General features: G+C 46.3%; 1 protein-coding gene across 3 annotated transcripts in view; it reads left to right on the top strand.

Moving 5' to 3' along the window:
* LOC139422648 (lysophosphatidic acid receptor 1) overlaps positions 1 to 12,128 on the top strand; it is a 98,549-nt gene that overhangs the window by 74,419 nt on the left and 12,002 nt on the right. The gene's annotated exons all lie outside the window — the stretch shown is intronic.

The raw sequence follows: 12,128 nt of genomic DNA, 5'->3' as shown, positions 1-12,128 counted from the left end.
CAGTCTAACACAATCCTGTCTAATTCACCATTACCACACACTGTCACAGTCCTGTCTAATTCACCACTACCGCACTGTCACAATCCCGTCTAATTCACCATTACCTCACTCTGTCACAATCCTGTCTAATTCACCATTACCACAGTCTGTCTGACACAATCCTGTCTAATTCACCATTACCACACTCTGTCACAATCCTGTCTTATTCACCATTACCACACTCTGTCACTGTCCTGTCGAATTCACCATTACCCCAGTCTGTCACAATCCTGTCTAATCCACCATTACCTCAGTCTGACACAATCCTCTCTAATTCACCGTTACCACACACTGTCACAATCCTGTCTAATTCACCATTACCACACTCTGTCACAAGCATGTCTAATTCACCATTACCGCACACTGTCACAATCATGTCTAATAACACCATTACCACACTCTGTCACAATCCCATATAGTTCACCATTACCTCACTCTGTCACAATCCTGTCCAATTCACCATTACCCCAGTCTGTCTGACACCATCCTGTCTAATTCACCATTACCTCAATCTGACACAATAATGTCAATTTCACCATTACCGCACTCTGTCACAACCCTGTCTAATTCACCACTACTGCACTCTGTCATAGTCCTGTCTAATTCACCATTACAACACTGTCACAATCCTGTCTAGTTCTCCATTACCTCAGTCTGTCACAATCCTGTCTAGTTCTCCATTACCTCAGTCTGTCACAATCCTGTCTAATTCACCATTACCTCAGTCTGTCACAATCCTGTCTAGTTCACTATTACCTCAGTCTGACACAATCCTGTCTAATTCACAATTTCCTCACTCTGTCACATCCCTGGCGCTTTGGATTCAAACAATGTGTTGTATGTCTGAAACAATGTCTTGTATATATATATATATATATATATATATATATATATATATATATAGATATATATATATTTTATTATTATTTTTTTTTTTTTCACCTTTATTTAACCAGGTAGGCTAGTTGAGAACAAGTTCTCATTTACAACTGCGACCTGGCCAAGATAAAGCATAGCAGTGTGAACAGACAACACAGAGTTACACATGGAGTAAACAATAAATAAGTCAATAACACAGTAGAAAAAAATAAAAAAAGTCTATATACATTGTGTGCAAAAGGCATGAGGTGGGCGAATAATTACAATTTAGCAGATTAACATTAGAGTGATAAATGATCAGATGGTCATGTGCAGGTAGAGATACTGGTGTGCAAAAGAGCAGAAAAGTAAATAAATAAAAACAGTATGGGGATGAGGTAGGTAAAGTGGGTGGGCTATTTACCAATAGACTATGTACAGCTGCAGCGATCGGTTAGCTGCTCAGATAGCAGATGTTTAAAGTTGGTGAGGTAGATAAAAGTCTCCAACTTCAGCGATTTTTGCAATTCGTTCCAGTCACAGGCAGCAGAGAACTGGAAGGAAAGGCGGCCAAATGAGGTGTTGGCTTTAGGGATGATCAGTGAGATACACCTGCTGGAGCGCCTGCTACGAGTGGGTGTTGCCATCGTGACCAGTGAACTGAGATAAGGCGAAGCTTTACCTAGCATGGACTTGTAGATGACCTGGAGCCAGTGGGTCTGGCGATGAATATGTAGCAAGGACCAGCCGACTAGAGCATACAGGTCGCAGTGGTGGGTGGTATAAGGTGCTTTAGTAACAAAATGGGTGGCACTGTGATAAACTGCATCCAGTTTGCTGAGTAGGGAATTGGAAGCTATTTTGTAGATGACATCGCCGAAGTCGAGGATCGGTAGGATAGTCAGTTTTACTAGGGTAAGTTTGGCAGCGTGAGTGAAGGAGGCTTTCTTGCGGAATAGAAAGCCGACTCTAGATTTGATTTTAGATTGGAGATGTTTGATATGAGTCTGGAAGGAGAGTTTACAGTCTAGCCAGACGCCTAGGCACTTATAGATGTCCACATATTCTAGGTTGGAACCATCCAGGGTGGTGATGCTAGTCGGGCGTGCGGGTGCAGGCAGTGAACGGTTGAAAAGCATGCATGTGGATTTACTAGCGTTTAATAGCAGTTGGAGGCCATGGAAGGAGTGTTGCATGGCATTGAAGCTTGTTTGGAGGTTAGATGACACAGTGTCCAAGGAAGGGCCAGAAGTATACAGAATGGTGTCGTCTGCATAGAGGTGGATCAGGGAATCGCCCGCAGCAAGAGCAACATCATTGATATATACAGAGAAAAGAGTCGGCCCGAGAATTGAACCCTGTGGCACCCCCATAGAGACTGCCAGAGGACCGGACAACATGCCCTCCGATTTGACACAGTGAACTCTGTCTGCAAAGTAGTTGGTGAACGAGGCAAGGCAGTCATTAGAAAAACTGAGGCTACTGAGTAGCTGAGGCTACTGAGGCTACTGAATATGGTGATTGACAGTCGAAAGCCTTGGCCAGGTCGATGAAGAGGGCCGCACAGTACTGTCTTTTATCGATAGTGGTTATGATATCGTTTAGTACCTTGAGCGTGGCTGAGGTGCACCCGTTACCGGCTCGGAAACCAGATTGCACAGCGGAGAAGGTACGGTGGGATTCGAGATGGTCAGTGATCTGTTTGTTGACTAGGCTTTCGAAGACCTTAGATAGGCAGGGTAGGATGGATATAGGTCTGTAACAGTTTGGGTCCAGGGTGTCACCCCCTTTGAAGAGGGGGATTTGCGGCAGCTTTCCAATCCTTGGGGATCTCAGACGATATGAAAGAGAGGTTGAACAGGCTGGTAATAGGGGTTGCAACAATGGCGGCGGATAGTTTCAGAAATAGAGGGTCCAGATTGTCAAGACCAGCTAATTTGTACGAGTTCAGGTTTTGCAGCTCTTTCAGAACATCTGCTATCTGGATTTGGGTAAAGCTGGGAGGCTTGGGCGAGTAGCTGTGGCGGGGACGGAGCTGTTGGCCGAGGTTGGAGTAGCCAGGAGGAAGGCATGGCCAGCCGTTGAGAAATGCTTGTTGAAGTTATACAGTGGCTTGTTTTCCCCACTTGGCATTTTTCCTATTTTGTTGCATTACAACTAGGAAGTAAAATTGATTTTTGGGGGGGTTTGTATCATTTACACAACATGCCCACCACTTTGAAGATAGATTTTTTTTTAAATTGTGAAACAAACAAGAAATAAGACAAAAAAAACTGAAAACTTGAGCGTGCATAACTATCCCCCCCAAAGTCAACACTATGTAGAGCCACCTTTTGCAGCAGTCACAGCTGCAAGTCTCTTGGGGTATGTCTCTATAAGCTTGGCACATCTAGCCACTGGGATTTTTGCCAATTCTTCAAGGCAAAACTGCTCCAGCTCCTTCAAGTTGGATGGGTTCTGCTGGTGGACAGCAATCTTTAAGTCATAACCCAGATTCTCAATTTGATTGAGGTCTGGACTTTGACTAGGCCATTCCAATACATTTAAATGTTTCCCCTTAAACCACTCGAGTGTTGCTTTAAGAGTATGCTTAGGGTCATTGTCCTGCTGGAAGGTGAACCAGTCTCAAATCTCCCAATCTCAAATCTCTAGAAGACTGAAACAGGTTTCCCTCAAGAATTTCCCTGTATTTAGTGCCCTCCATCATTCCTTCAATTCTGACCAGTTTCCCAGTCCCTGTCATTGAAAAACATCCCCACAGGATGATGCTGCCAACACCATGCTTCCCTGTGGGGATGGTACTCTCGGGGTGATGAGAGGTGTTTGTGTCAGACATAGCATTTTCCTTTATGGCCAAAAAGCTCCATTTTAGTCTAATCTGACCAGAGTACCTTCTTCCAATTGTTTGGGGAGTCTCCCACATGCCTTTTGGTGAACACCAAATGTTTATTTAAATGTATTCCTGAAGATATGTCTTTTTTCTGGCCACTAATCCATAAAGCCCAGCTCTGTGGCATGTATGGCTTAAGTGGTCCTTGCATCACCGCAGATGCAAAAGTGTGACATATATGAGGTGGATTGAAAAAAGGGAAATCTCAAGCTTAAATTGACCGATTTTGGGGGATAGTTTTATTATGCTAAATAGAGTTCAAGATGGGAGGGCTTGGCCCAGGGTTTAAGATAGGAAGGCTTTGCCCATGGTTTAAGATGGGAGGGCTTGGCCCAGAGTTTAAGATGTGAGTGCTTGTTCCAGGGTTTAAGATGTGAGGGCTTGGCCCATGGTTTAAGATGTGAGGGCTTGGCCCATGGTTTAAGATGTGAGTGCTTGGCCCGGGGTTTAAGATGTGAGGGCTTGGCCCAGGGTTTAAGATGTGAGGGCTTGGCCCAGGGATTAAGATGTGAGGGCTTGGCCCGTGGTTTAAGATGTGAGGGCTTGGCCCAGAGTTTAAGATGTGAGGGCTTGGCCCATGGTTTAAGATGGTTTAAGATGTGAGGGCTTGGCCCATGGTTTAAGATTTGAGGGCTTGGCCCAGGGTTTAAGATGTGAGGGCTTGGCCCAGGGTTTAAGATGGGAGGGCTTGGCCCAGGGTTTAAGATGTGAGGGCTTGGCCCAGGGTTTAAGATGTGAGGGCTTGGCCAAGGGTTTAAGATGTGAGGGCTTGGCCCAGGGTTTAAGATGTGAGGGCTTGGCCCATGGTTTAAGATGGGAGGGCTTGGCCCAGAGTTTAAGATGTGAGGGCTTGTTCCAGGGTTTAAGATGTGAGGGCTTGGCCCATGGTTTAAGATTTGAGGGCTTGGCCCATGGTTTAAGATGTGAGGGCTTGGCCCAGGGTTTAAGATGTGAGGGCTTGGCCCAGGGTTTAAGATGTGAGGGCTTGGCCCAGGGATTAAGATGTGAGGGCTTGGTCCGTGGTTTAAGATGTGAGGACTTGACCCAGGGTTTAAGATGTGAGGGCTTGGCCCGTGGTTTAATATGTGAGGGCTTGGCCAAGGGTTTAAGATGTGAGGGCTTGGCCCAGGGTTTAATATGTGAGGGGCCCAGGGTTTAAGATGTGATGGCTTGGCCTAGGGTGTCACACCCTGACCATAGTTTGCTTTGTATGTTTCTATGTTTTGGTTGGTCAGGGTGTGATCTGAGTGGGCATTCTATGTTACATGTCTAGTTTGTCTAGTTCTATGTTTGGCCTGATATGGTTCTCAATCAGAGGCAGGTGTTAGTCATTGTCTCTGATTGGGAACCATATTTAGGTAGCCTGTTTGGTGTTGGGTTTTGTGGGTGATTGTTCCTGTCTCTGTGTTTTCACCAGATAGGGCTGTTTTGGTTTTTTCACATTTCTTGTTTTGTTAGTTTATTCATGTATAGTGTATATATTAAAGAACCATGAATAACCACCACGCTGCGTTTTGGTCCGCCTCTCCTTCACCACAAGAAAACCGTTACACAGGGTTTAAGATGTGAGGGCTTAGCCCAGGGTTTAAGATGTGAGGGCATGGCCCAGGGTTTAAGATGTGAGGGCTTGGCCCAGGGTTTAAGATGTGAGGGCTTGGCCCAGGGTTTAAGATGTGAGGGCTTAAGATGTAAGGGCTTGGCCCAGGGTTTAAGATGTGAGGGCTTGGCCCAGGATTTAAGATGTGAGGGCTTGGCCCAGGGTTTAAGATGTGAGGGCTTGGCCCAGGGTTGAAGATGTGAGGGCTTGGCCCAGGGTTGAAGATGTGAGGGCTTGGCCCAGGGTTTGAGGCAAGCAGAGGATGGGAGGGCTTGTTTGCATCCGAAATGGGACCCTATTTCCTACATAGTGCACTATGGGCCCTGGATAACAGTGGTGGACTGTTTAGGCAATAGGGTGCCATTTGGGATGCAGAGGTCATTTGTTCTGTGTTCACAGAATAGACATACAACATGATTTCAGATAAATAAGACATTGTTTCAGATACAGTTGAAGTCGGAAGTTTACATACACTTATGTTGCTGTCATTAAAATGAGTTTTTCAACCACTCCACAAATTTCTTGATAACAAACTATGGTTTTGGCAAGTCAGTTAGGACATCTACTTTGTGCATGACACAAGTCATTTTTCCAACAATTGTTTACAAACAGATTATTTCACTTATAATTCAATGTATCACAATTCCAGTGGGTCAGAAGTGTACATACACTAATTTGACTATGCCTTTAAACAATTTGGAAAATTCCAGAAAATGATGTCATGGCTTTAGAAGATTCTGATAGGCTGATTGACATAATTTGAGATGTACCTGTGGATGTATTTCAAGACCTACCTTCAAACTCAGTGCCTCTTTGCTTGACATCATGGGAAAATCAAAAGAAATCAGCCAAGACCTCAGAAAACTTTTTTTAGACCTCCACAAGTCTGGTTTGTCCTTGGGAGCAATTTCCAAACGCCTGAAGGTACCACGTTCATCTGTAAAAACAATGGGACCACACAGCCGTCATACCGCTCAGGAAGGAGTCTCCTAAAGATTAACGTACTTTGGTGCGAAAAGTGCAAATCAATAGGAGAACAACAGCAAAGGACCTTGCTCGCACACGCTTTTTCAGCTCTGGACACAAGTTTTCTATAGGATTGAGGTCAGGGCTTTGTGATGGCCACTCCAATACCTTGACTTTGTTGTCTTTTAGCCATTTTGCCACAACTTTGAAAGTATGCTTGGGGTCATTGTAAATAGTCCAAATTGGTGAAGTGAAATTTAAAAAATTACTTGTCTCAAAAAATGCAATAAAAAACAATTATCCGAAAAGTGGTGCGAGCATATGTATTCACCCCCTTTACCCCTAGATCAATGTAGAAAATAGTCAATAAAAAAAAACCTTGAATGAGTAGGAGTGTCCAAACTTTTGACCGGTACTGTCCATTGTAATATTGTTGCATGGTGGATTTATACATGTTGTATTGTAGATATGTAGTGGTGTAGTAATGTTAAATGATGCTGTTTTATCGTTTGTTTTATATGTAAAGTAAGTGCTTTAATGTGTTTGGACCCCAGGAAAAGTAGCTGCTGCCTTGACAGGAACTAATGGGGATCCATAATAAACCCCAGGAAGGGAAGCTGCTGCCTTGGCAGGAACTAATGGGGATCCATAATAAACCCCAGGGAGAGTAGCTGCTGCCTTGGCAGGAACTAATGGGGATCCATAATAAACCCCAGGAAGAGAAGCCGCTGCCTTGGCAGGAACTAATGGGGATCCATAATAAACCCCAGGAAGAGTAGCTGCTGCCTTGGCAGGAACTAATGGGGATACATAATAAACCCCAGGAAGAGAGAGTGCTGCCTTGGCAGGAACTAATGGGGATCCATAATAAACCCCAGGAAGAGTAGCTGCTGCCTTGGCAGGAACTAATGGGGTTCCATAATAAACCCCAGGAAGAGTAGCTGCTGCCTTGGCAGGAACGAATGAGGTTCCATAATAAACCACAGGAAGAGAAGCTGCTGCCTTGCCAGAAACTAATGGGGATCCATAATAAACCCCAGGAAGAGTAGCTGCTGCCTTGGCAGGAACTAATGGGGATCCATAATAAACCCCAGGAAGAGTAGCTGCTGCCTTGGCAGGAACTAATGGGGTTCCATAATAAACCCCAGGAAGAGTAGCTGCTTCCTTGGCAGGAACTAATGGGGATCCATAATAAACCCCAGGAAGAGTAGCTGCTGCCTTGGCAGGAACTAATGGGGTTCCATAATAAACCCCAGGAAGAGTAGCTGCTGCCTTGGCAGGAAATAATGGGGATCCATAATAAACCCCAGGGAGAGTAGCTGCTGCCTTGACAGGAACTAATGGGTATCCATAATAAACACCACCAGGAAGAGTAGCTGCTGCCTTGGCAGGAACAATATTTGAATAGAAGTGAAGAGCTTTGGTTTGTCTAACTGAAAAAGCCACAGGCTGGTTGATAAACATATACTTGGTCACAGTGGAGGCTTTTTCACTTGTCAAAGTGACATGGTGGCTTTCACCACAAAGACAGCATACTGAACAAGCTCAGTGTGGTGTGGTGGTCAGTTAGCTACAGGGCAAAGACTCCATTAGTGAAACCTCACTGAGACAAGCATTCTTCCCAAATAGCATCTTATTCCTTATCTGTCCTGGTCAACAGTACTACACTACCCTATGGGTCCTAGCTATGGGCCCTGGTCAACAGTAATACACTACCCTATGGGTCCTAGCTATGGGTCCTGGTCAACAGTAGTTCACTACACTATGGTTCCTGGTCAACAGAGGTACACTACCCTATGGGTCCTAGCTATGGGTCCTGGTCAACAGTACTACACTACCGTATGGGTCCTGGTAAACAGTAGTACACTACCCTATGGGTCCTGGTCAACAGTACTACACTACCCTATGGGTCCTGGTCAACAGTACTACACTACCCTAAGGGTCCTCGCTATGGGTCCTGGTCAACAGTAGTACACTACCCTATGGGTCCTAGCTATGGGTCCTGGTCAACAGTAGTACACTACCCTATGGGTCCTAGCTATGGGTCCTGGTCAACAGTAGTACACTACCCTATGGGTCTTAGCTATGGGTCCTGGCTAACAGTAATACACTACACTATGGGTCCTGGTCAACAGTAGTACACTACCCTATGGGTCCTGGTCAACAGTACTACACTACCCTATGGGTCCTGGTCAACAGTAATACACTACCCTATGGGTCCTGGTCAACAGTACTACACTACCCTATGGGTCCTGGTCAACAGTAGTACACTACCCTAAGAGTCCTCACTATGGGTCCAGGTCAACAGTAGTACACTACCCTATAGGTCCTGGTCAACAGTAGTACACTACCCTATGGGTTCTGGTCAACAGTAGAACGCTACCCTATGGGTCCTGGCTATGGATCCTAGTCAACAGTAGAACCTTACCCTATGGTTACTGGTCAACAGTAGTACACTACCCTATGGCTCCTGGTCAACAGTAGTACACTACCCTATGGGTCCTGGTCAACAGTAGTACACTACCCTATGGGCCCTGGTCAACAGTAGTACACTACCCTGTGGGTCCTGTTCAACAGTAGTACACAACCCTATGGGTCCTAGCTATGGGTCCTGGTCAACAGTAGTACACTACCCTATGGGTCCTGGTCAAAAGTAGTACACTACCCTATGGGTCCCGGTCAACAGTAGTACACTACCCTATGGGTTCTGGTCAACAGTAATACACTACCCTATGGGTCCTAGCTATGGGTCCTGGTCAACAGTACTACACTACCATATGGGTCCTGGTCAACAGTAGTACATTACCCTATGTGTCCTGGTCAACAGTAGTACACTAAACTATGGGTCCTGGTCAACAGTAGTACACTACCCTATGGGTCCTAGCTATGGTCCTGGTCAACCGTAGTTCACTACCCTATGGGTCCTGGTCAACAGTAGTACACTACTCTATGGGTCCTGGTCAACAGTTGTACACTACCCTATGGGTCCTAGCTATGGGCCCTGGTCAACAGTAGTACACTAAACTATGGGTCCTGGTCAACAGTAGTACACTACCCTATGGGTCCTAGCTATGGTCCTGGTCAACCGCAGTTCACTACCCTATGGGTCCTGGTCAACAGTAATACACTACCCTATGGGTCCTGGTCAACAGTAGTACACTACTCTATGGGTCCTGGTCAACAGTAGTACACTAAACTATGGGTCCTGGTCAACAGTAGTACACTACCCTATGGGTCCTAGCTATGGTCCTGGTCAACCGTAGTTCACTACCCTACGGGTCCTGGTCAACAGTAATACACTACCCTATGGGTCCTGGTCAACAGTAGTACACTACCCTATGGGTCCTAGCTATGGGTCCTGGTCAACAGTACTACACTACCATATGGGTCCTGGTCAACAGTAATACATTACCCTATGTGTCCTGGTCAACAGTAGTACACTAAACTATGGGTCCTGGTCAACAGTAGTACCCTACCCTATGGGTCCTAGCTATGGTCCTGGTCAACAGTAGTACACTACCCTATGGGTCCTAGCTATGGGTCCTGGTCAACAGTACTACACTACCATATGGGTCCTGGTCAACAGTAGTACATTACCCTATGGGTCCTGGTCAACAGTAGTACACTACCCTATGGGTCCTAGCTATGGGTCCTGGTCAACAGTACTACACTACCATATGGGTCCTGGTCAACAGTAGTACATTACCCTATGGGTCCTGGTCAACAGTAGTACACTACCCTATGAGTCCTGGTCAACAGTAGTACACTACCCTTTGGGTCCTGGTCAACAGTAGTACACTACCCTATGGGTCCTGGTCAACAGTAGTTCACTACCCTATGGGTCCTAGCTATGGGTCCTGGTCAACAGTAGTACACTACCCTATGGGTCCTAGCTATGGGTCCTGGTCAACAGTAGTTCACTACCCTATGGGTCCCGGTCAACAGTAGTACACTACCCATGGGTCCTGGTCAACAGTAGTACACTACCCTATGGGTCCTAGCTATGGGTCCTGGTCAACAGTACTACACTACCATATGGGTCCTGGTCAACAGTAGTACATTACCCTATGTGTCCTGGTCAACAGTAGTACACTAAACTATGGGTCCTGGTCAACAGTAGTACACTACCCTATGGGTCCTAGCTATGGTCCTGGTCAACCGTAGTTCACTACCCTATGGGTCCTGGTCAACAGTAGTACACTACCCTATGGGTCCTGGTCAACAGTAGTACACTACCCTATGGGTCCTGGCCAACAGTAGTACACTACTCTATGGGTCCTGGTCAACAGTTGTACACTACCCTATGGGTCCTGGTCAACAGTAGCGCACTACCCTATGGGTCCTGGTCAACAGTAATACACTACCCTATGGGTCCTGGTCAACAGTAGTACACTACCCTATGGGTCCTAGCTATGGTCCTGGTCAACTGTAGTTCACTACCCTGTGGGTCCTGGTCAACAGTAGTACACTACCCTATGGGTCCTGGTCAACAGTAGTACACTACCCTATGGGGCCTGGTCAACAGTAGTACACTACCCTATGGGTCCTGGTCAACAGTAGTACACTACTCTATGGGGCCTGGTCAACAGTAGTACACTATCCTATGGGTCCTGGTCAACAGTAGTACACTACTCTATGGGTCCTGGTCAACAGTAGTTCACTACCCTATGGGTCCTGGTCAATAGTAGCGCACTACCCTATTGGTCCTGGTCAACAGTAGTACACTACCATATTGGTCCTGGTCTACAGTAGTACACTATCCTATGGGTCCTGGTCTACAGTAGTTCACTACCCTATGGGTCCTAGCTATGGTTCCTGGTCAACAGTAGTTTACTACCCTATGTGTCCTGGTCAACAGTAGTACACTACCCTATGGGTCCTGGTCAACAGTAGTTCACTACCCTATGGGTCCTGGTCAACAGTAGTACACTACCCTATGGGTCCTGGTCTACAGTAGTTCACTACCCTATGGGTCCTATCTATGGATCCTGGTCAACAGTAGTACACTACCCTATGGGTCCTAGCTATGGGTCCTGGTCAACAGAAGTTCACTACCCTATGGGTCCTGGGCAACAGTAATACACTACCCTATGGGTCCTGGTCAACAGTAGTACACTACTCTATGGGTCCTGGTCAACAGTAGTACACTACCCTAAGGGTCCTAGCTATGGGTCCTGGTAAACAGTAGTACACTACACTATGGGTCCTGGTCAACAGTAGTACACTACCCTATGGGTCCTAGCTTTGGGTCCTGGTCAACAGTAGTACACTACACTATTGGTCCTGGTCAACAGTACTACACTACCCTATGGGTCCTAGCTTTGGGTCCTGGTCAACAGTAGTACACTACCCTACGGGTCCTAGCTTTGGGTCCTGGTCAACAGTAGTTCACTACCCTATGGGTCATAGCTTTGGGTCCTGGTCAACAGTAATTCACTACCCTATGGGTCCTGGTCAACAGTAGTTCACTACCCAATGGGTCCTGGTCAACAGTAGTACACTACCCTATGGGTCCTGGTCAACAGTAGTACACTACCCTATGGGTCCTGGTCAACAGTAGTACACTACACTATTGGTCCTGGTCAACAGTAGTACACTACCCTATGGGTCCTAGCTATGGGTCCTGGTCAACAGTAGTTCACTATCCTATGGGTCCTGGTCAACAGTAGTAGACTACCCTATGGGTCCTGGTCAACAGTAGTACACTACCCTAGGGGTCCTAGTCAACAGTAGTACACTACCCTATGGGTCCTGGTCAACAGTAGTTCACTACCCTAT

The sequence above is a fragment of the Oncorhynchus clarkii genome, chromosome 12 (genome assembly GCF_045791955.1).
Source record: "Oncorhynchus clarkii lewisi isolate Uvic-CL-2024 chromosome 12, UVic_Ocla_1.0, whole genome shotgun sequence".
NCBI lineage: Eukaryota > Metazoa > Chordata > Actinopteri > Salmoniformes > Salmonidae > Oncorhynchus > Oncorhynchus clarkii.
This window is presented reverse-complemented; position numbering and strand designations above follow the sequence as displayed.